The 24,754-nt window shown below is 48.8% G+C and overlaps 1 protein-coding gene across 1 annotated transcript in view; it reads left to right on the top strand.

The window, feature by feature from the left end:
- Nucleotides 1-24,754, top strand: part of CMIP (c-Maf inducing protein) — a 261,683-nt gene that overhangs the window by 65,095 nt on the left and 171,834 nt on the right. The gene's annotated exons all lie outside the window — the stretch shown is intronic.

The raw sequence follows: 24,754 nt of genomic DNA, 5'->3' as shown, positions 1-24,754 counted from the left end.
GTTAAAGTGTGCACAGATGTGGAGTGGAATGCAAATTCACGAGGCTTATGAAGATTAACCAGGAGACTGGAGTGAAATCTTCTGGTTGGGGTGTCTGCAGATCACTTTGCGTTTGCCCTGCTTTATATTTGGGGTTCTTGGGGGAACAACAGTATGGGTTCTGGGGAAGGGCTGTGAGGGTAGCGCTTGGTAGTCCTGGGGTGTGAGTCCCGTTGCTCCCTGCGACACTGGCCCAGCCTGCTGGGGTTGGGCTGATAAGGTGATTTTTGCCTTTCTTGGTTCATTTCCCACTTGGTTTTCCCAGGCTTTTAGTAAAGCCCCCTTGGGCAATGCCAACCCATCCACCCATAGTTAACGGAGGACTCAGAGATGACTGAACAGAGAGGAACAAAGCAGGAGTATTCCTCCCCCAACCTTGTTCTAGAGACAAAGTGAATGATGCATCCTCTACTTTATATTATTTTGAAGTATTAAATGTGTGCATTTATTTTTGAATAGATAGGACTTTCATATGATGCACAGCTCAGGAAATCTATGAGGAAATGCAGGCAAAAGTCCCTCTTGCCCTGTGGCCCAGCTGCCTTATCTCCTCCCCAGAGGCCACAGCATCCCTGGTTTGTGATCATCTCCTTTGTGGACATAATTAGGTACATAGAAGCAAATACATACAAATTTTTATTTCGTTTTTTTTTTTTTTTTTTTTTTTGGTTTGTTTAAACAAATGATAGAATCCTGTGCACATTTTCCTGTATTATTTTCTCACTAAACAGTAGTGAGGAATGGTTGTGTATCAGGAAAGCTTCCCCGTTCTCTTTTTGTGGTTACAGAGCATTCCACTCCATGGCTCTATTTAGTCATTTTCTTACTGATGGCTGTGTTTGCAGCCTTTTACCCTTTCAAGTAATGCCATGTGATTATCCATGTATATATATCTTTGAGACAAATTCAAAAATGTCTCGGAAAAATTCCTAGAAATGAAATGTCTGAGTCAAAGGTTATGCACCTCTGGAATATTGATAGGTGTTTGCAAACTACATTGGGAGTTTCAATACTCTCCATCAGACTGAGAAGGTGCTCCATGAGACAGATCTCAGGACAGCTGGTGCAGGCCTGGGACGGTGTGCAGAATGATCTGATCATGCACGAGGGACCCGAGGAGGTCCCAGAATGGGGGTCCTCATGGTGTCTCAGGGCCCCCTCTGATGTATATTTTTGTCAGCTGTGCACTGGGGTTGGGAAATGCTTAGGAGAGCAAGTGTCATGCCTGGAGTGGTTCTCCCTTGGCCTTGCCCGCCATTCCTTTGCCGAATTAAGCACGTGATGCATTCATTGGGAAGAGGCGCATTGGGATCCGGTATTTGGAAAGCAGAGGCCCCTTCTTGCTTAGCATGAAGTCTCCCCCACTCCCAGGAATGAACTCTTGAATACAATTCAGGTTCCCTTTCACTTAGCCTTAAGAGCAGCAGCTTTTGTGATGGGAAGGGAATCATTCATTTTACTTTTTTCAAATAAAGATCTACTCTTCAGAAAGAGAAGTGCTAGCAGGTCCCCATGAAGAACAGATTCATTCAGGTATCTGCAGGTGTCACCAACACCGGGTGCTCCCCGCATGGCAGACCTCCCGTGTCCTCGGCTGTCATTGCCCTACAGGGCTCTCTTTAGCTCCATCCTGTAGATGGGCAAGCGGGCGCAGAGATATGTGGCATGGGCAGGACCACCCAGCTGGAGAGCCCACCAGAATGATGCCGACGTGCCCTCAGCCTGCACGATTCCCTGCCTGTGTGTGTGTCTGGGGGCTTGCTTCCTGTCACCTGGCTCAGCATAACACTTTGGTGGGAGCTTAGCTTTGGAGATAGGCCCTTGGGTTTGACACTGGGGTTCCCTCCTTCCTGTGTGTACTGCCTCTGGCACCTCTCTGAGCTTCTGGTTTTTTAGCTCTGAAAATGGGAATGACTTTCATGTTGGTGCCTGATGTACAGGTGCTCAGGGGGTCAGAGTCTGGCTGTCTTTCCTTTCTGCCCACTCTTTCCGCCTCCTTGTGGTCGTCCTGAGCAGGCTGGGCTAGGGCGGCCCTAAGCAGAGCTCTACCCTAGAGTTGGGGTGGGGGCTCCGACCCTGCGTTTCAGGAATGCTGCCTGGACAACCCAAGGGCATGGTCTCAACAGATGTCTCTTGAGGCCCACCTGCCCCAGCTGCGCATCTCTGGGGCTGGGTCTTAACTGGGACCCAGACCCCTCAGCTTGCTGTCTTCCTGTCTCCCCTAACCGGAGGGAAGGGAACAGCTGGGTCTCCTGGTGGGCTGGAGCATGGAAGTGTGATGGATCTGATGCAGTGAGTGGCTGGGGGCCCCTTCGTCAGGAGCTCCGGGCATCCTGCTCCCATGGAGAAGTTCTGCCCCAAAGGAACTGTGACTGAATCAGACCTGCCTGGCAAATTGAACCGCATTTTCTGATCAATTTCCATTAGGATTTTAGATGAGGATGCTTTTCCTGTATCTTTAATGGGGTATTTGGCAAAAGCTCTGCTCACTTTGGCTTTGACTTTGCCTCTGTGAGCCCCCATCAAGGTATTGACGACAGTGCTGTCAGCATCCTACCGCGGGGCTGCCATCCCTCTTTGTGTTATAGTTCTCAAGGTCTGATTGGGGACGAGGAGATGTTCACTTCTCACGGCTGCCCAGGAGCTCCACGGAGCAGGTGTCAAGGCCCTTGTTTCCCTGGATGTGAGTCGCCCAAGTGGGACCATGATGGCAGCCCTCATCTCTGATGTTTTTTCTAATGATAGTGATGACAATGTCAATAATGGTAGTAGTATTCCCACCTAGCATATTATGTGCTTTCAGCTAAGCACTTGGCTTGGATTAGTTTAATCCTTTGACAGTCTTATGAGGAAACACTATTGTTAGTAGCCCCGTTTAGGAGGTGAGTAAACTGAGGTTTAGCAAGCAAAGGGACATGCACAAAGTCACATAACCAGCTAGGCACAGAGCCAGGATTTAAGTCCTGGAGGTGCGATTCCAGGTCTTTTCAAAATTACACATCACTACCGCCTTTCTCAGATACTGTGATGGACCACTCTAAGATCAATGTGGTTTTTTTTTTTCCCTTCATTAAAAAAAAAAAAAAAAAAAAAAAATCACAAACCTTTGTTTTGGGTTTCTTTCTTTCTTTTTTTTTTTTTTTTCTGGTGAGACAGAGTCTTTCCTGTTGCCCAGGCTGGAGTGCAGTGAGGTCTCACTCACTGCACCCCTCCTCCCAGGTTCGCTATATTCTCCCGCTCCTCACAGCCTTCCAGTAGCTGGGACTACAGGTACCACCACTCCAGCTAACTTTCTTTATATTTTCGTAGAGATGGGGTTTCACCCTCATTACTGGCCGGGCTGGTCTTGAACTCCTGACCTCAGGTGATCCACCAGCCTCGGCCTCCTCAAAGTGCTGGGATTACAGGCATGAGCCACTGCTCCCGGCCTAATTTTGGGAAAATTTTAAACATATACTGAGAGCATGGAGGAGTAAAACGAATCCCCATGTACTCATCATCAGCTTCAGCAGTTCCCAGCACATGATGAGTCTTGGGGTGTAGCTACCTCTACGTGCTTCCCTCTCTCCCAGCCACTGTTTAGATGCAAATCCCTGACATGCTATTATTTCATTAGAAATGACTTAAATAGGAATCGCTAAAAAAATAAAGTATCTTTAAACAAATAAATATAAATGTAATAACATTCTCATGCCTCAGAAACTAACAATAATTCCTTGATATCAAATGTCCAATGTTCACATTTCCCTAGTTGTTTCATTAATGATTTTTACAATTGGTTTGCTCAGTGAAGATTCCAGACGTGGTCTACACCCTGTGTTTGCTTACGGAGGGTTTTACAATCTCTATAAGTTAGTCATCTGCCCTGTAGAATTTTCCGTATTCTGAGTTTTGCGGATTGCTTCCTCATGGTGTCATTTAACACATTCCTCTGTTCCCTTTATTTCCTGTAGATTTCCTGCATACCTTGTGAATTCCTAGTTTGTTTTTAGACAAGGTCTAACTCTGTTGCTCAGGCTGGAGTACAGTTGCGTGATCGTGGCTCACTGCAGCTTCAACTTTCCAGGCTCAGATGATCCTCCCACCTCAGCCTCCCTGGTAGCTGGGATTACAGGTATACAACACCACACCTGCCTAATTTTTTGTATGTTTTGTAGAGATGGCATTTCGCCATGTTGCCCAGGCTGGTCTCAAACTCCTGGTCTCAAGCAGTCTGCCCTCCTCGGCCTCCCAAAGTGCTGGAATTACAGGAGTGAGCCACCATGCCCGGTTTATTTGATGAATTTCAATTCCTTGCAGTTAGTATTCTTTTGGATGCTCCGGTTGGCCCATTTTTGGCTGGTGGGAGCTTTGAGTTTTCATTTTGACTCCTGGGTCCCTGGTGAAGCTCGTGAGTTCTTTCCTCTTCTTGGTAGGTTGGAAGATTTTCCCCCTAGATTGAGGTTTTTAGAGCGGGGCCTGCCTGCATCCATTGCTGCTCACCAGACCCAGAATGTGGGGCTTCCTGCCAACAGGCTATTCAGAGGAGCCTCCTTTCTCTCTGGCCTGGTTGCCAAGGTCCCAGCAAGAGGCTGGGGTTGAGGAGACAGCCAGCGCGGCTGGCCCGGGCCCCACGCATAGTAGGTGTTCCGGAAACGGCTGTTGAGTGAATGACAGGACTGCAAGCTGATCCGCCACACCACCTGGCTGGAGTGGGCTCCCTTCCACCCCGGGATTCTCCAGGAGGCCAGTTTTCAAATAGAGCTGGCCTTTGATTCTGTGCCATGTCGGGGACACCTTCCTGGGACTGAGCCGGCATGGAGCTGGGACTGAACCTCTAGCCTGTGCTGAGGGTGCTGACTTGGGAGTCCCCTGGTCCCTTCTGGCCTGGTTGATGTGCAGACCCGTGGTCTAGGCAATGGGGCAAGGGTCGGATGGGTCACTTCCCAGAGTGGAGCCGCCTCCTGTTTCCAGGCCAAGCCGTTTTGCAAGGGACACAGGCATGGCCCAAGCTGGCTCCTGACTTAGTGCCATTACTTCCTGGTGTGAATATTTAAGATTCCAGCTCTCGGATCCTCCAGGCTGGCTTTCATTCCACTGACTTGCAACCTTCGCCCTGTTGTCTTTGCCCAAACCGTATTTGCTGTGTTACCCTCAGCCCGGGTGGGGCATTCTTGCCCCCACTGCCCAGTGCAATCCTGGGGCTAGAGGAAGGCTTTGTGTTTTGGCCTCAAAACAGACCATGGGGTTTCCGTTGTGGTTGCTGCTGCTAGTTTAAAAGAAAAACAACAAAAGCAAAACAAAACAAAAATGCCGCCAGCTTTGTTGATGTCCAGGGAACCTTCATCCCTAAAATAATGCATTTGTTTATGGAGACTTGACTTCATGTATTTACTATAGAAGAGACTAGAATCCGGTGACACTTCCAGTCTATTTGAGGAATGGATTTGCGTCTGGTTTTGTGGTGAAGAGGGCAGATGTCCCAGCCCATGCAGTTGGAGGGGTGGGGCAGGCAGGGAGGAGGAGGGTGGCTGAGAAAGCTTCCCCTTTGCAGGGGCGTGTGGCCGCCTCCAGAGGATCAGGGTGAGGGACGCTTCCAGAAGAGGCATGAGGAGGGAGGAAGAAGCAGCCTAGTTTGACCTTAGGAACAAGGCTAACTTGGGGCACAGTGGTCAGGAGTGTGATGAGACCACCCACGTTCCAACCCAAGTGGCTAGTCCATGACCTTAGACAAGTGGTTTGTGCTCGTCGAGCCCCCGTTCCTCATATGCAAAATGTGGGTACTGTGAGGATTAGATGGGACAGCCTGTTAAATAGGACTTTAGCATGGCTGTCAGCACCTCATGGGCACCCCTGATATATCTAGTGTTGCGGTCAGTCGCAGTGGCTCTGGAGCCTGAGAGCCCAAGGGCTGGAGAAGGTCATGGCTTCACCCCTTATAACCTGGGTCCCTGTGGGTGTGTTTCCAGACTTCTCCGTGCCTCAGTCTGCTTATCTGTAAAGTGGGAAAAACAGTATTTCCTGCTTCCCAGGGTGGTTGTGAAGATTAAGTCACTTAAGAGATACGCAATCCTTAGGCTGCTGCCTGGCCTGTGTGTGTGCTGTGCCAGCGCGTGCCATGGTGGCTCTAGCTGTTACTCATACTAACATCTGTCAGAGGAGCTACCTACAGACCGAGTGGAGCCCTGGGCTCCAGTCACAGAAAATGCGACCAACACTCCCCCGAGCATCGTTGTTCGAGGGCTTGCTGTGTGCCAGGCCCAACAGCCCTGGAGGAAGGTCATATCCTTCCCATTTTCCAGAGCCAGAGACTGAGGCCAGGAGGTGACCCGTGGCCACATGGCCAGTCCTGGCAGGAGTGCCCTCTCCCAGAGCTCTTAGCCTTTTTCCTATGCCAGGCTGTCTTCTCCCAGTTAAACTAGAAGCATGACTTCAGCAGAGAGAAACCTACTGGGGGCTGTGCTTTATTCTGGGCTGTAGGGATGACGGATTGACTGGGCAGGTGAGGCCTCTCACCTGTCAGCGAGGTCTCAAAATGACTCACAACTGAAAGGAACACCTTGGCCTTCTGATTCTCATCCTTGAGGCATTGTGGTCCCTCACACTTCTAGATGGAAAAACACAAGGTCTGTGTTGGAGGGCACTGACGTGTGTGGGGATATAAGGAGAGGCACAGCCGATCTTGGCTTTGAGGGCTGGGTGGGCGGGCACCACTGGGCTTCTGTTTCAGAGAACACACTATTGATTTACTGTTGAGTGCTTGGGAGCACAGGGCCAGGGCTGGGGATAAAGGGAGGTGCGTTTCGTCAGCCCAAGAACATCATCAGTGGCCATCAGGAAATCACAGGGCTGGAGGGGCTCTCAAATGAAGCATCACTGGCTTTGTTTATTCTTTTAGCAAATGTGTATCCTGCATCGGGTGCTATTCTAAGGACTGGAGGTTGGTAGCTGTGCCATTCTGGGCCTGTTTGCCCTTGGGGTCCATTCCTTTCCTTCCTCTGGTCTGCTGGGTGTGGTCAGGGGCCAATCTCTGTAGGTGCTTGTGTCCCAGGTTCCTGTGTCACTGGGTTCAACCCTTGGGAGGAACTGCTAGGAGGCTGGAAGGCAGGAGGAAGGGTGAAGCTAGTGTTTCTACCTCCCTCAGTCTCCAGAGGCCACTCTGATGGCACCTGCAACTCCTCCGTGGCTCCAGCTCCCACTGGACAGACTCTATGGCCTATCCTCTGTCGGCACCTCCAGTCCCTGGACCTCAGTCCTGCTGCCTCCTCTCTGTCTCTCTGGCCTGTGGCTGGGGGCAGCTTTCTGCTGTTGCTAATCTCTGGGTTGCTCCATTGCCCCCGTTTGGATTCTGGGATCTTCTTCCTTATGTACCCAGTGCCTTGCGTTAGAGTTTCTCAGTTCCAGTGTCCAAATGGCTTCCATCTCCTGGTTGGACTCTGACTGATCTATCAATGAAGGTGACATGGCCCCAGCTTTGGGGTGGTTTCTAGTCCAGTCACCTGACTTCAGCAGCCCATTTTCTCACTCCTGATTCCTCTGGGGATTTTCTAAAATACACATGGAATTACGCTTCTCCCCCGTTTTAAACATTCTTCTGGCTCCCCAGGGTCCGTTCATCCCCCCCGAGTGGGATTGCAATCATGCTGAGCTTCTTTCTTTTCCTGAACGAGCTCTACTTTGGTTAAGCCCTTGGTTTCCGCAGCTACGTACTATGTTCCAGACTCGGAAGCCCTCCCCCCTCCCCTGCCTGGACACTCTCCTGCACTGTCCCTTGCCCTTGGCCAGCCTGCTCTGCCTTTAGGACTGAGCTCATCTCCGTCAGAGGAAGCCTTCTCTGCCCTCCCAGCCTGGATGCATCTCGTCAGTGTGCAGGCACTTGGGCGCCACTGCTGGGGACTGGCTTGCTCTGGGCTGATAGCTTTAGTTGTCTGCAGCCAAACTGTGGGCTCCCTGGGGGCTGGGACCAGGGCTGTCTAGTGCACCGCTGTGTCTGGGGTGTCTGGCAATAGATATCGAAGCATCTAGGGATCTGTCCTCAGGAAATTCTCTCATATATGCATAGACACATGCCCAAGTATGTGTAAGGTAGCACAGTGAAAAACCAGACGGCCTCCAAGGTCACGAGTGAAAAACCAGACGGCCTCCAAGGTCACGAGTGAAAAACCCAGACGACCTCCAAAGTCATGAGTGAAAAACCAGACAGCTTCCAAGGTCATCAGTGAAAGAATAGGTCAGTATGTCTTAGTACATTGATTCTGTGGAGTATGATGCAGCAATGAAAAAGAATGAGGTGACTCTAAAATGCATGGCTGTGGAAAGATACCCAAGACATGTTATTGTCTAAGACTCATCACACAAATGCATACCACAAAGGTATTTTTTTAATATGTGTATGATTGCATAGAAAAATGAGACCAAGGAAACACCCTCCTCTGGCAAGAGAGTGGGCTTGAATTCAGGTAAAGGGGATTTTATTGCTTTTCACACTTCACATTTCTCTATTATTCAAATTTTAATGCCAGCCCTGTATTCACATATTAGCTGTGAAATTGCAAAATAAATAATAGGCCGTTATGAGAAAGACAAAGCCCCACATCTGAGCCAGTGTGTCCTTGGAGTCTCCCCCAAAAACACCAGGGAGGCAGGAAACATTTTTTCCCGAAGAAATGTGGAGCAGAGGCGATTCTCCGGGCGTGTTTCGGAAATGATCCCATCCTTTGGGAATGCCGTTTTTGGAGGTCGACGTTCTCTGGAGGCTCAGGAGATGCAGCCAGGGTGCAGAGTTGGCAGTGGCTGCAGACATCTCTTTTCAATGTGGACCTCCTGCCACAGCCACGAGATTCAAGGATTTTTCTGGGAAAATGAGCACCAGTGGATGTGTGGAATTTTTTCACAAAGTAAGTGATGGGGTCCCTTTGCACTCCTCATGTCCCCGTGGTTAATTGTGTGTGTGCTGGAAGTGGAGGAGGGCGGTGGGTGGTGCAGCTGTTTTAGGACTCACCCTTCTTCGGAAGGCTGCGGTCAATGGGGTGCTGTTTCCTGAATCGGCTTTGAAATGCCCATGGCTAAAGCCTATGGATCATCTCACCCCTGCGTTTCCTATTTGGCTCTCACATTGGTCAAAAGATAGCCGAGCGCAGAAAACCTGTCATAATTGTGAAAGTAGGACCTGTCATCCTCTAAGAGTCATCCTGGCCCACCAGGCTTGTTGATGCCTGGAGTTGAAGCAGAGAGAGAGATGTCGGGACCGTGAATTAACAGTGGCCACCACTTCATGGTGAATGGCATACAGACAACACCTTGACCTATCTGGGAAAGAACATAGGCTAGGCCTGGGAGAGGCTGTCTGCTGAAGTCCCTGCGGGAATCCAGGCTGGACTATACCCCTCCAGCTTGGCGAGAGAGCCAAGGACCAGCAAGGGAAGTGATGTACACTGAGAACTGTCTGGGCGCCCAGCACGGGGTAGGGCCCTTGGCTTACAGGCTGTGTGTATTTCTGAGCAGCCCTACTCAGTTGGCGTTAGCATCCTACCATTCACATTAGCCAGGTGGGACTCAAACCGATTAAGTAACTGTCTACCTGTTTCCTGTGTTCTTTGTCTGTTGGTGTTGATTAAAAAAATATAAAAGGCCAGGCTCATGCCTGTAATCCCAGCACTTTGGGAGGCCCAGGCAGGAAGATCACTTGAGCCCAGGAGTTCAAGACCAGCCTGGGGCAACATAGTGAGACCTGCATCTCTACTATATATATATATAAAAAATATGTTTTGTTTTGTTTTGGTTTTTTTTTTTTTTGAGATGGAGTCTCACTCTGTCGCCCAGGCTGGAGTGCAGTGGCGCCATCTCGGCTCACTGCAACCTCTGCCTCCCGGGTTCAAGCACTTCTCTGCCTCAGCCTCCCGAGTAGCTGGGATTACAGGCGCCCGCACCACCATACCCAGCTAAAATTTTTGTATTTTTAGTAGAGAAGGGGTTTCACCATGTTGGCCAGGCTGGTCTTGAACTTCTGACTTTGTGATCCACCCACCTCGGCCTCCCAAACTGCTGGGATTACAGGCGTGAGCCACTGCACCCGGCCTCAAAGTATTTTTTAACAAAAGTAGCGGGGTGTGGTGATGCCTGTAGTCCCAGCTACTCAGGAGGCTGAGGTGGGAGGATCACTTAAGACTGGGAGGTTGAGGCTACAGTGAGCTGTGATCGCGCTACTGCACTCCAGCCTGGGTGACAGAGTGAGACCCTGTTTCGAAGCACACAAACACACAAAAAATAAAATCGCTGTGATTATAGTCTTGCTAGTACTTGCTAAACTGTGCCTGCTTCAATTTGAGAGCAGAGTGTGGGCTGCCCAAGAAAGTCCTGATCCCTTAACTCAGAACTCAGTCAGCAGAGGAATTGGGTTATCTGGACTGTTCTTTACTCAGGCATACCCTTGCTTGGCCTCTCATGCCCCTGGGCAGTCCAGGAAAAATAGTGTGTGCATGGTAGAGGGGAAGGACATTGACGGAGACCAGCTAGGGTTGGAATCTTGGGTCTCCTACTTCCTGTCTCTGTGATTTGGCCAACCATTTAACCTCACTTGAGGAAATTGAGCCTCAGTTTCCTCATCTGTAAAGTGGGGTTGTTATGACGATAAGACAGGATAAAACATGTGAAATTGCCAGCATTTTACCATTTTAATCTACAGAATGGCAATTTGACATGGTTCACTCAAGTATGTCCATCATGGAGATGCCTCAGTGAGGTGCTGGCACATGGTAGACTCAGTAATGTTCCCTTCCTCTCCTCCAGCCCTCAGTGTTGAGGGCTTTGTCATCCTGAGTGGCAATGAATGGGAAGTGGGCTCTGAAACTGAAGCCACTATTTGGGGATAAGAACAAGCATTGTAGTTGTGGCTCCCAGGGAAGGTCCCATCTGCCTTCTAGGGGCTGTTCCTTAAAGCTGTCATTATGTTGGCTTTGCAGCAGGGGTGCAGCAGTGGCTGGTGATGCGCCTGCTCCTAGGTGGCCCGGTGGGGTCGTTTCCCAGTTTCAAGGGTGGGAGGCCTTGGGAGACTATACTTAGCAGGTGGGGCCTAAGATTTGCATTTCAGCTGCCCAGGTAGTCAGGAAGCTGTATAGCAAAGCAGCTGTGAGCCCATTCTCTGGAGTCCTGCTGGCCGGGTTTGATCCCCAGGTCTGCCTCTTGCCTGCTGTGTGCACTCAACCAAGTTACTTCATCTGTCTGCCTTGGTCTCTTCATCTGTAGTGGTTTCTACCTCAGAGACTCTGGGAGATACAAACAGGATCCCCCTTGTAAAGTTCTTGAACAATGCCTAGAACAAATTAGCAATTTCTATGGTGTAGAGAGTGTTTGCTTACTTAAAACAATGCTTATTAAAAATTGGCAGGTGCAGTGGCTCATACCTTTAATCCCAGCACTTTGGGAAGCCAAGGTAGGAGGATCATTTGAGCCCAGGAGTTCAAGACCAGCTTGGGCAACATAGTGAGACCCTATCTCTTAAAGAAACAGAGAGAGAGAGAGAGGTAGAGAAAGAGAGAGAAGACAGAAAGAAAGAAAAAGAAAGAAAATCAAGATGAGCTGTCATGAATAAGTAGGGCCTGATTCATGGAACTTGGCATTGGATATAATTAAGTTGATCAGAATTTCTCATGACTGGAGAGTCAGACAGTCTGCCCGTTGTGCTGTGTGACCTTGGGCAAATCGCGTCTCTGAGCCTCATTCCTCTGTGAAATGTGTGTAGGAAGTGAGAAATTAGGTTTGCAAGTAGGGTTAGGAGGAGGAAATCAGAGGCTGCTCCTGAGAGGGCCAGCCCTGGTGCCTGGGTCTACCATAGGAGCTGCTGCTGTCGTGAGTGTATGGCTGAATTGTGGGGAACTCCCTGGGTTTCGCATCCTCTTTAACTTAGCTGTGGCTATGCATCAGAAAAAGGACCCCCCACCCCGGAGCTCTTCACTGTTGCATTTTGCCCTGGAGCTTTTTGCAGCCCAGGAATAGCAATGTGCTTTATACAGGATTTAATTTTGAGATAAATTCTTGAGGAACAGGAGGAGGGCTTTTAAACCAAAGAATGTATTGTTCTGGAATGCTTTTCTCTGTCACTGCCCGGTCGCCGTGATTGTGGACCACAGGACCCTGTCAGCCCCGAGGCCTTTCGGCAAGCCTTCCTGAGTGGCCTCTGCATCATTGCTTGCTGAGCGGATGGTACTGCACGGTTGCCATGGTAGCAGCAGGATGTGGTTCCTATGGTGATGGTCGGCAGTGGCAGGAAGACAGCAGAGGTTTTAGTTATCTGGTGGCTTCGCATTTGCCACCCCCCCGAATAGCAAACACAAGCTGCCCCCGCTGTCGTTCTGCTCTGTGGAACGGTGACCGCCAAGGTCGGCCGCCTCCCTGAAATGCCACTGCGGGTTCTTGGAAGGACTGGGTTGCAACAATAGCATTTCTGCTTCCAGAAGAGGAGGGGGCTGAGTGTCTCGAAGGTACTTCAGCTAAGGGGAGGGTGCTTATATTCAAACCCTGAACCCAACGGGCTGAGTCTGTGCGGAGCCTCTCCAAAAAGCCCCTCCCTGGAGTGGATTTTCTTTTCCTCCTAAGTCTTGCGTATTTGTAGGCAGATGTGGGATGATGAACTAACAGGAGAAACCAAGTGGCTTTTAAAGCTCCTATGATATGTTGTAGATTTCAAAATGGCCAGTTTAGGGGGTCAGTTGGGTTTTCAAACATAAGATACTTTTCTTCAATTGGGGCTTGGCCGAGATTAGGGAAAGGAGAATAAGGTATCCTGAGTGTTTCCTTATCTTTTTGGCATCCCAAATCTTACAGATAGAATTTCTCCAAGAAAGGCCAGTGTCTGAAACAATGAAATGTAGGGTACAGAATATTGTTTTCTTTTTATCCAGGAAGGTGAGAAGAAAAGCGTCGAAGCAGGATTTCAGAGGTGCCGTTACAAGTTAAGAGTAAATCTGAAATTTAGGAACCAGGTGCAGATGGACGAGGTTTCTGCGTGTCCATTTGCACTTGATAAGGGCTGCCACTGCCTAAGACAAGGGGAATGTCAGACATCTTTGCTTCTAGCTGGAATCCTGTCAACCCAGTGTGGCAACACCGATTGGCCCATGATGATCAGGAGCTCCCATTGGCGATCGATGATGTCACTGGGTTTCCTGGAGTGTGATTGGTGGTTTGGACCCTGTCATCAGAGCCCTAAGCCAGGTGGCCACACCTGGATTGACACAGGAGGGACGCAGAACTTCAGTGCTGCTCCGTCCACTGAAGGACGCCCAGAGCTCCCCGAGGGCCTGTGCAGTGCCCCGTGGAGTTCTCTTTCTCACTTGAAGTAGCCAGAGGTCAGAGGGGTGTCTTAGCAGAGCCAAGGGGTGCCTGGGCCAGGATTTTTGTTAGAAGGGTGCCATTTAGTGAGCACCCCATGCTGCGATAGACTTTTCTTTTTTTTTTGAGTTTTGAAAATTAAAAAGAACAAACACACAATTTAGCGTACCCGATCAGTGGGACATGTGGCTTCACCACCTACTAATGTCAAGATGCCTTCCAGGTTGACTAACAAATAAACAAGCAAACAGGAAGCAAAAGCCACAAAGATTAGTATCATAAAATCGCATTTCCACCACCCCGACTAGAGCATTGTTACTATTTTGTCCTCTTTGCTTTGCCTTTTTTTTAGGTGAAAGAAATAAAACATTACTGGAAATGTCGAGTATAATTACTTGACATTCACCTCTAATTTACTACCCACTTCCAGGTGCCCCCTTATTATAAGTCTCTTGTGCATCTTCACACTTAAAATATTTTTACAGACACACACATAATCTTAAAACAATATATAACATTTCTTTGTGTGTGTGTATATATATATTTTTTCTTTTTTTGAGGCAGTGTCTCATTCTGTCACCCAGGCCGGAGTACAGTGGTGTGATCACAGCTCACTCCAGGCTTGACCTCCGAGGCTCAAGTGATCCTCCCACCTCAGCCCCTTGAGTAGCTGGGACTACAGGCACGCACCACTACGCCTGGCTAATTTTTTGGTAGAGACAGGACTTCACCATGTTGCCCAGACTGGCCTCGAACTCCTGGGCTCAAGTGATCCTCCCGCCTTGGCCTCCCAAAGTGCTGGGATTACAGGCGTGAGCTACTGCTCTTTGCTTTGTGTATGTTTTTAAAGTTCTCTTGCAGCTTGCCTTTTTCTACCCTATCTGAGGATGCTCATGTGTTGGAGATCTCTCTGTTGATTCCTGAACATCGAGTTCATTTCTTTTGATTACTGTGGAGTCACTCCCTGTTTGCCATCTTGTTCCATCTGAGCGCCAGGCCTGAATGGGGGACAGACTCACCCCCTGTCACACAGAGGGATGTGGGGCCCACGGTCACATGGCCGCGAGATGGGTCTGGTACCCTCCCAGCCCGTTTTGGTTGGACTCCAGAAGCAGGGCTTCCCCCACAACACCTCAAGCTCACCTGGGCCCTGGCCAAGCAACTGACTCATCCAGTCTGACAAATCCAAGTTCTCGAGTCACCCAGCCCAACCGTGGTTGCCTCATTTAGATCCCAGCCAAGCCCCCTCCCCGCGAAAAGGCATGGTGGCCTAGAACGAAGTCTGGAAAAGAACCAAGAGGACATCATCTTTTGTCTGGAGACACTATTCCTGTTCCCCAACCACCTCGTAGTCCCTGGTGGAGCCTCCATCTTCCCCCGGGAGGAAGGTGAGCTGGATCACCACCAGGTAACCCTGAACCTCGCTCAGACGCAGCTTCCTTTAGCCAGGAGCCTGGATGTGACACCCAGCTCATCCCTCGGCTCCCTCCAAACGTCAAGGCCTCTTGAACTAAAGACCAGCTCCCGCACACTGGCAGAAATTTGCAGCTCCTGGCTCCTGAGTTGTAGGTATTTCTGCCAGGCGTGCATGTACGTGTGTACGTGTGCCCATGTGTGGGCAGTGTTTCTGTACTCCTTGGAGTAGGCTTATTTTTCTGTCTCTTAAACTGGCTCCCTTGGCCTCTGCCCCTTTCAGGGGTTCCGTGCAGAACCCTCTGACCTGTGATGTGCTAGGCTTGTCACAGCATCTGTTAGGAGACCTGAAAGACAGGATCCTGTAATGCCACGGTCCCTCGCTTATAAAGGAAACCAGTATTGGGGTCAGACAGAGCTGGATTCTCTCAATTGCTCAGCAAGTGTTTATTGAGCACCTCCTCTGTGGTGGGCTCTGGGGGTAACATGGCACATGCAACAGAGACGATGTCTGTCCCACTGGAGCTTAGAGGGACAGAGACCGTCTACAGGTGACAGAGAGATACAGAGAGAATTACAAGTCTGAGTTCTTCAGCCAGCCTGGCTCTGCTATGTCCTAGACAGGTGACTTTGGGTAAGTTAACTAAGTCATCTGTAACATGCTAGACACAACCTACTAAGCTCATAGGGTTATCTGGAAGTTTGTGAGACAGTGTCTGCAAAATGCTTATCTCCAAGCCAGGCATGCCATCATTGCCCAAGGTACGGCAGCTGCAGCGATCATGGCCCTCATTTTGCAGATGCGGAAATTGAGGTCAGAGAGGTGAAGTAACTTGCCCAGGGTGGCACATCTCGTTGGTGGGTTTGGTGGCACAGGCCCTGCTCAGGGCCACCTGGTGACTCAGCCGTCAGCCACAAGTGAGGCTCTTCCTATTCTTGATGGTAACTGCACCTTCCCGTGTTCTGCAGGGAGCATTTTTCTTTTCTTTTCTTTTCTTTTCTCTCTTCCTTTCCTTTCCTTTCCTTTCCTTTCCTTTCCTTTCCTTTCCTTTCCTTTCCTTTCCTTTCCTTTCCTTTCCTTTCCTTTCCTTTCCTTTCCTGTCCTGTCCTGTCCTGTCCTGTCCTGTCCTGTCCTGTCCTGTCCTTTTCTTTTATTTTCTTTCGATGGAGTCTCATTCCTCTGCCCAGGCTGGAGTGCAGTGTCGCTATCTTGGCTCACTGCAACCTCCACCTCCCAGGTTCAAGCGATCCTCCTACCTCAGCCTCCTGAGTAGCTAGGACTGCAGGCATGTGACATCACGCCTGGCTAATTATTGTATTTTTGGTAGAGATGGGTTTTCACCATATTGGACAGGCTGTTCTCAGACTCCTTCAGTGATCCGCCCACCTTGGCCTCCCAAAATGCTAGGCTTACAGGTTTGGGCCACTGCGCCTGGCCCCTATTTTTATTTCTTTAAATTATTTGTTTATTTTTAATTTTTATTTTATTTATTTATTTTTCTTGAGATGGAGTCTTGCTCAGCTGCCCAGGATGGAGTACAGTGGCGCGATCTTGGCTCACCGCAACCACCATCTCCTGGGTTCAAGCAATGTTCACGTCTCAGCCTCCCAAGTAGCTGGGTTTACAGGCACCCACCATTATGCCCGGCTAATTTTTGTATTTTAGTAGAGACAGGATTTCACCATGTTGGCCAGGCTGGTCTTAAACTCCTGACCTCAGATATCTGCCCGTGTCGACCTCCCAAAGTACTGGGATTACAGGTGTGAGCCACCACGCCTGCCCCCTATTTTTATGTCTTTAAATTTTTTTTAAATATGGTCAAATATATGTAACATAAGATTTACCATTTTAAATGTTAAAAAAAATTTTTTTAAGAGACAGAGTATGGCTATGTTGCCCAGGAACTCCTGGGCTCAAATGGTTCTCCTACATCAGCCTCTCAAGTAGCTGGGACTACAGATGTGTGCCACTGGCCCAGCCAATCATTTTTAAATGTTAAAGTTCGTTGAGTACATTCACATTGTCATGCAACCATCCACCATCGTCCATCTCCAGAACATTCTCATCTTCTCAGACTGAAACTCTGTCCTCATTAAATGATAGTTCCACATTCCGCCTACCCCCCACCCCTGGCAATCACTTTTCTGCTTTCTACGTGTATGCATTTGACTCCTCTAGGAACCTCGAATGAGTGGAATCATACAAGATTTGTCTTTTTGTGACTGGCTTATTTTACTTAGCGTAATGCCCTCAAGGTTCATCCATGCTGCAACATGTATCAGAATCCTTTCTTTTTTTAAAAGGCTGGCTAATATATGTGTGTGTGTGTGTGTGTGTGTGTGTGTGTGTGTGTGTGTATGAGCGAGCACGCATTCGTCCATTCATTTGTCAGTTGGTGTTTTGGTTGCATCTCCGTTTTGGCTGTGAGAATAGTGCTGCTGTGAATACAAGTATCTGTTTGCATCCCTGCTTACAGTTTGTTTGGATCTATACCTAGGTGCAGAGAGCATTTTCTCATGGGAAATAAAACAAAGGGTACAAAAGAAAGCTCCTGACTTCCAGGAATTCTCAACCTTGGGTCCTTGGATAGAATTCAAGTGATCCGTGAACTTGGATGTGACATTTTAAAAAAGACATCTTTGTGGTCACCAACCTGTAACTGAAATTTAGCATTTGTTTCCATGACGGCTGTAGGCAGTACCAACCACAGTGGTGTTAGCAGTGCCTGTGACTTAGTCACCAATAGAAATAGCGGGTGTTTGCATATTTCATTCCTGGTGTTGTGGATATCTTGGAATATCATTACATTCATCAGTACCCCAACGTTCCAGTAGTTATCAGGCCCACAGCTAGGTCTTGGTATACGATGGATTAATAAAGAGGGCATCTGTTACTACATTGGAAATTTTAAGGGCTATTTTGATAGCTGTTTTTCATTATGATCAGCTTCCTTTCCTTTGCAGTTTCCTATGAATGTATTTTATGCTTTTAAGAAGATTGCTCTAAGAAGGGGCCCAGAGGCTTCACCAGACTACCAAGGGGTCCAAGGCACAAAAAAGCTTAGGAAGCCCGCTCTTGCCTTGTAGAGGAGCACCTGGGAGGGGTCACAGCGCAGGCCCCAGCCCGCCAGAGGAGCAGGTTTGCAGTTTGGCTTCCGGGCAGCTCTGTGGGAAGCGACCCAACTTCCTTTGGAAGGGCCCTGAGCCTCTCTCCACCAACTCTAATATAAGAAGAGAAATTTTGCTTTATAATTGGCAGGAAAGTCTTCTCTCAGTTCCTGGGATGGCTTTGGACATGTTTTGAGTTTGTTTGGATTCCCAGGAGTGAGCACACAGGGCGTGAGCTCGGCAGTTTGGGGCCTGGTTTCTGAAGAAGCTGCAAATAGGGTGATGGTGCAGTTCAGACAACATGCGCGGGCCAGGCGGGTCTGGACCTGAAAGGAATGTGTTTTCTTGGTTTTTGTCTGCTCCAGAATTTCTCAGCTCTCCAGCTCGTTGGCTCAAAGGGTGTCAGGAAAGGGGGTGCCGGGGAACAAGGCGATGGTGGAGAGTGAGGTTTGCAGACCCACCCTGGCTTGGCCGAGAGCCCACGGTGGGGGAGGCTGGCTGAGTGTGTGAGAGCCTTTGGCTTCACAGCCTGCGTGCCAAAAATATCATTTATCATCAGTAATAATGATAATGCCTGATGAACAGATAAAGGAATAAATAGATACCAGAAAAAACACCAACAGGGACATGTTCATTGTAGAGTCTAGGTGGTGGGTGTATGGTGGTTCATCCATTCTTTTCTTCTTCTTTCTTTTTACTGAAGTACTACTTTCTTCCAAAAGTACACAACCAAATGAACAGCTCCATGAACTATCCCATCTCATGGACCTGCCACCAGGCTATCAGTTGGATTTTGTTTCTACCCCGGAAGCACCGTCAAACACTTTCCAGAGACCACCCTTCATCCTCCTCACCTGCGATAACTCTTCTGACCGCAGTGTCTGTGTTTATTTAGTTTTTTATAAGTTTCAACTTTACAGAAAGCAAATCTATGCGTGTTCTTTTATGTCTGGCCTCTTTGGCTCCACATGTGTTTGTGAACTTCATCTACATTCTGTTTAGAGCTGAAGGTTATTTATTTTTGTTGCTGGATCACATTTTATCCTAAAAATACCCCATTCTACTGACGGTGGGCATTCACGTTGTTCCCTTCTTTGGCGTTTATGAATAATACTGCTAGGAAGTCTCTTGCATATGCCTTTTTGGGAATATGTGCATGAAATTCTCTTGGCTTATAGTTAGGCATGAGTTGCCATTCGCTGGTTTTGCATAGATTCAGCTTTTGTAGAGAAAACCAACCTGTTTTCCAAAGTGGTTGTACCAGTTTACATTCCCAGGAGCAGTACGGGAGATTTCTGGTTGCTTCACATCTATGCCAACTTATTATTGTGAGTCTTTTTAATTTTAGCCATTTTGGTGGGTATATAACAGTATTCAACTTTTCTTTAAGTCTGAAATTTTTCATAATAAAATGTTGGAGAAGAATATCCTTCACATTCATGACAACTTCATAGAAATATAGGATTTGGAAGGAAGTGGTTGAAATTGGCACTTGTCTGGCCTTACAGTGAAGACTTTTTTTTTTTCATTCTAAACAGCGCCGAGGCTGGCCCTACCTCCTGTGACCTTGTGGCTCCCCAGTCCACCGGAATGCTGGATACATTTTTAAAAGCTGAGTGTAGCCAGAGACAGGGGCCTGGAGTGAGGTTGGGAGTACCTTGAAGCTGTGCTCATGCATCGAGTTGACATGACCAGAGGTGGAGCTCGGAGCTGGTTCCTGGCCTGGTAGAAGTTCGTACACTTTTTGCTGGTCCCAGAGAGATGTATTTTTGAGTCAGCCTGGAAAATTAAAATAGTTCATTGAGTTTTTGCTAATTCTGGTTGACAGTGTAACTATTCCTGGAATCCTCCTGGTCATTGGTTTGAGGTCACAGCTACCTGCTTGCTGGGGCTTCCCTCTCTGACTTAGCACAAATGATGCCCAAGTCTTGAGCTTCTTCCTCATGTTGTTAACTGCTCAGCTGAGTTCTTTCAATGTAAATGAAAGAAACATAGAATTAGGGTCATAGAGCGTGGTCCTAATTCATGCCTGCTCGCCCTCCTTTACCGCCATCATCAGCTATCTACTTACTTTCACTCAACGAATATTTAGTGAGCATGATATTTTTCTGTTAGGCACTCGCCCATGCTCCCTCCCTTCCTTTGTGCTTTCCTTCAGTTTGTTTGCCTACCAGTCCATGCAACCCACCCATCCATCAACCCCGGCATCCCTCCATCTATGCACCCATCCCTCCGTCCATCCCTTCATCCCTTTATCCATCTCTTACTGATGGACTTATGGACTTACCCATTATAAATCAGGCCTTGGCTAGATACAGATGAATGAGCTGTGGTCCTTGCCTTTGAAGTATTCCCCCATACTGTGACAAATGATTAAATAGTTATTCCTAATGCAGCATGACACGGATATAAGGAGGGAAGAAGAGAGAGGTCTCTAGGGTGGATTGGGAGGATGAAGAAAAGCTTTCTGGAGGTCACGATGCTATTGCTGCATCTTGAGGATATCTTGGGATGGGCCCGTGAGGGAGGGTAAAGAGAGAGATTGGTGCATGGTTTCTCAGATGGTACATGACACAGAGAGTAGCCATACTTGGGACACTCAGTGAGCCCGGAGTCACCAAATGTGGGTGGGCACAGTGTGAGGGGCCGGGTGGCAGAGATGACTCTGGATCAGTCAGCAGTTTGGTTGGGGCTTGTTGGTCTTCGAGGAGATGGGCTGTGAAACTGGGGCACTGAGATCTGTGTGGTGGACAGATGCCCATGTCCTACTCCCCAGAAATGGAATACTCTGGCTGCAGGGTGAAGGGGATTCTACAGAGGAGAATGGGTTAAGGAACTTGGGATGGGGAGGTTACCCTGGATTATCCAGGGGCGCCAGTGTCATCACAGGGGTCCCTACCAGGGACAGAGGGAGGTGGGAGAGTCTGAGTCAGAGGAGGAGATGCACGGAGGCAGAAAGCAGCCATGCGATTTCTGGCTTTAAGATGGAGGAAGGAGCCACCAGCCCAGGAATGCAGGCAGCCTTGGAGAACAGGCAAGGAAACCCCTTCTCCTCTGGAGGCTCCAGAAGGAGCCAGCCCTGCCCACACCTTGATTTTAGCCTCGTGAGGCCCGTGTTAGGCTCTGACTTCAAGAACTGTAAGAGAAGAAGCCGTTGTGTGTGTGACCATTCTAGCATCTAGGAACCTGATACATGGGCAGGTGCGGGGACATCTGAAAACCTTTGTACAAGGGTCCGCATTAAGGGTGAGAGGATAGGGTTTTTGGCTGGGACAGTAAGACCATCACCATTGCGTGAAAACCTTCTCAAAGAGTCCATCTTTCAGTCAGGCCGCTATAAATTTATCTCTAGAGATAAATTGTTACAGTTAAGCCCGGGGGAAAATCAAGCTCATTCAGGATCAAGGAAGGTCACAGAATCTGATCCATTCCTACGGGGGTCCCACGTATTATGAGGCTGGAGCCTTCTTACTAGAGGATTCTGATACTGTACCACCCCAGGCGAATGTGATTTGAGTACAGTCCTGCTTTTGGGGAAAATAAAATCCCAGTAAAGGTGGATCCCTCTGGGACCTGGGTGCAGTTCCCGTTCCTCCTGTCTCCCCTCTGTTGCGCAGGAAGGTGGGGTGTGTAGTGAGTATCACTGTAACCTGTACTTTTCTAAAGTCAAACAGATTTCTCTTGGTGGGAGGATGCGTCTTTTGTGGGATCGGTGTAGCCCGTCTGAGTCACTGACGCACCCGGCACCCCCGGCAGCTGACTTTCCTGACAGTTCACTCGAGTCTCTTGCCTCTGCTCACAAAAGCCTGTGCCTTTATTCAGCTTTCCTCCCTGTTTCCCAAGGCAGAGCAGAGCCTCTCCCGCCCCCCTCCCACGTCTCTCCCTTAGCCGGGGGCCCACGTGGCTGCTACCTCTGAGGCTTCTGTGTCACTGGGTAGTGGAAATGTCACCGAGTGTCAGAGCTTCGAGCCTCCTCCAGATCCATCCATGGTGGCATCACTAAGTGGCATTTGTGTGCTAGGCACGTACCCTCTTTTACATAGGTTATCTTCGATCAGTTCACCTGCTTCTGCATAAAAAAAAAATTCTCTACCATCCAGGGTGAATAATTGGAAAAGGGAAGCCTGAGTACTCAGCCCACCCGCCCTTCTCCTGCTGAACTCTCGGCTGTAACCACCAGCTAGCCTGAGCTTGTTCTGACGTCTTCTGGGATGGTCATTGTTATGGGTTGAACTGTAGCCTTCAGAAGGCATGTTCACGCTGTAGCCTCTGTACCTGTGAGTGTGACCTTCTTTGGAAATAGGATCTTTGCAGAAGCCGTCAAGTTAAGATCATGCTGGAGGTCATGCTGGAGGAGGGTGGGCCCAAATTCAGTGACTGTATCTGTAAAAAATGAGGGAAATTTGGACACAGAGAGACACACAGGGATGAGCACCATGTGACAGCAGAGAAAGATGCAGCTGCTAGCCAAGGAACGCCAAGGGTTTCGGCAGCCCCAGAGGCTGAGAGAGGCATGGAGCAGAACCTTCCTCAGAGCCTCCGGAAGAAACCAACCCTGTTGACATCTTGACTTAGGACTCCAGCCGCCAGACCTGTAAGAAAACACATTGCTGGTGTGCAGACCACCTGATTTACAGTCTTTTGTTCAGGAGGCCCTAGGACACTAATGCACCAATCCAGTCTCGATTCTACAACCCTACCCGTGTTTCATTTTTCACACCGGGCCGTCTCTACCCACATAGTTAGTGCTGACTAAGTAGGAAGTTGGGACACTTGAGGCATCTCTGTGACGTACTCACATGGCTTGAGGAGGCTGGGGCCACACCTTGAGGAGCAAGCCTGGGCCTGCCATCCGACCTTTGCTTGGAGAACTGGGTTCACTGGGTTTAAGAATCATTCCTTTTCCTTCCAAGTTAACTGCTTTCAAGAGGTCAACCCATGTGTCATGGCTTTTCCCAGACTGGCTGATTCAAACCATGTCACCACCAGGAAGGGGGAAAAAGAAGATGATTGACTAAGAAACATTCATTTCTGTTGCAAATTACTAGTTGGGGCTGGTTGTTGATTATCTCACCTCCATTGCCATTTGTATTTAGAAATGGCTTATAACTTTGCTTACGTGGGTTTGGTTTGTCTCCTAAGTGAAATGATTGCACTGCACATACTTCCAAAACCATCTTGCGATTTGATAGCTTCCATTTCATGGCACTTCTTCTGGATGTCGGGCACTAAGTTGAGCGCTTTATCCTGTACTTATAGTAATCTAATGAGCTCCGCTCTACAGATAAGGCAGTCAAGGCCAAGGACAGCTAAAGAAGCGAGATGCTCAAGGTGCACAGGTCTGAAGTGTTTCTTCTGCTTTCAGACTGCAGTCCTGGGGCTCAGGAGTCCATGCTTTCTGCGTATTTTCATGCTGGCCACAGATCACCTCATCATAAGATGTTGAAGTTGAACAAGTAGTGTTCACATTCAGACGTGTGTTTGGTAGAAGTGTGTGTGCACCTGCATGTGTGTGTATGTTCCACACGCTGGTGCAGGAGGCATACACACAGATACAATTGTCTTTTAGCAGATTGACTATCCCTAATTTTGAAAAATTTCCTGAATGACCTCTCATGCCAAGCCAATACATTGAGCCCAACAGATAAATCCCTGAACTTATTTGCAGTCTCTTTAAGTACCTTTAGAATCCCTGAGGTCGCCCTGAGCCTCCCCAGGGACTAGTGCTGTTGCCCTTGCTCCATCTCGCCACCACAGGAGCCCTCAGCTCACCTAGCAGCTGAGTCAGGAGAACCTTTCCCAGGGCCCGAGGAAGCGGGAGGCGAAGCCAGGGGACCCACCTGGTGCCAGGGAAGAGCTGTCACCTGGGTCTTTCCTCCAGGAGCCTCCAAGGAGGGTGGAGGTGTGGCATCAGAGTGCTGGGATGTGGATGGGTGTGACTCCCCGGGATGCAGCTCTGTGCCCTGTCCCCGGCGTGCCATGCTTGACTGGTCTCGCAATGATTAATCATGTGACCTTGGACACACCATGTTGCCTCCCGCGCCTGTCTGCCCAGAAGGCGTGGCAAGTGGAAGCCTCCCTCCTTTACTGATGGTGTGATCTGGGCCACCTCCTTGGATACACCAAGCCCACTGTGCCTCGAGGACTTTGCCCTGACTGCTTCCTCTGCTTGGGATACCCATTGCCTAAACGCCAACACCACATGCTCCCTCGCTTCCCTCCTGTCTCTGTTTAGAAGTCACTTTCTCGGGCTTCCCTTGATCATTCCATCCATCCAAAAAGTTGGCACCCACTCCCACAATTTTTTATTTCTCGTTCCCTGACTTACATTTTTTTTTTCCTTAGCATATGTTATCATCTGACAAACCACATGTTTCTTACTTATTTTGTTTATTATTTCATCCTGCTAGAAAGGCAGGGGTTTGCTTGTTTTTTCCCCACGACTGTATCCCCAGCATGTAGAACCTGGCCTGGCACCTGGTAGGTGCTCAGTACATAGTTTTGAGTGAGAGAACAAATGAATGAATCATCAGTCAGTCAAACTTTGCAACACCTCACTTTGTCCATTGGAATAAAGTCTGCCTGTTAAGTACTTAGTAGCCACTCAGTACATGGTAGCTAAGGTTATGTGCATGATTTTTTATGTTATTATCACTATGTGCTTTATTTTTTTAATTTAAATTTAAATTTTTATTTTTTGAGACGGAGTCTCGCATTATCACCCAGGCTGCCGTGCAGTGATGTGATCTGGGCTCACTGCAACCTCTGCCTCCCGGGTTCAAGCAGTTCTCCTGCCTCAGCCTCCTGAGTAGCTGGGGCTATATGCACACACCGCCACACTCGGCTAATTTTTTGTATTTTAGTAAAGACAGAGTTTCACTGTGTT

The sequence above is a fragment of the Papio anubis genome, chromosome 18, assembly GCF_008728515.1.
Source record: "Papio anubis isolate 15944 chromosome 18, Panubis1.0, whole genome shotgun sequence".
In the NCBI taxonomy this organism is placed as follows: domain Eukaryota; kingdom Metazoa; phylum Chordata; class Mammalia; order Primates; family Cercopithecidae; genus Papio; species Papio anubis.
The sequence above is the reverse complement of the archived record's forward strand: the minus strand, read 5'-3'. Positions and strand labels throughout refer to the sequence as shown.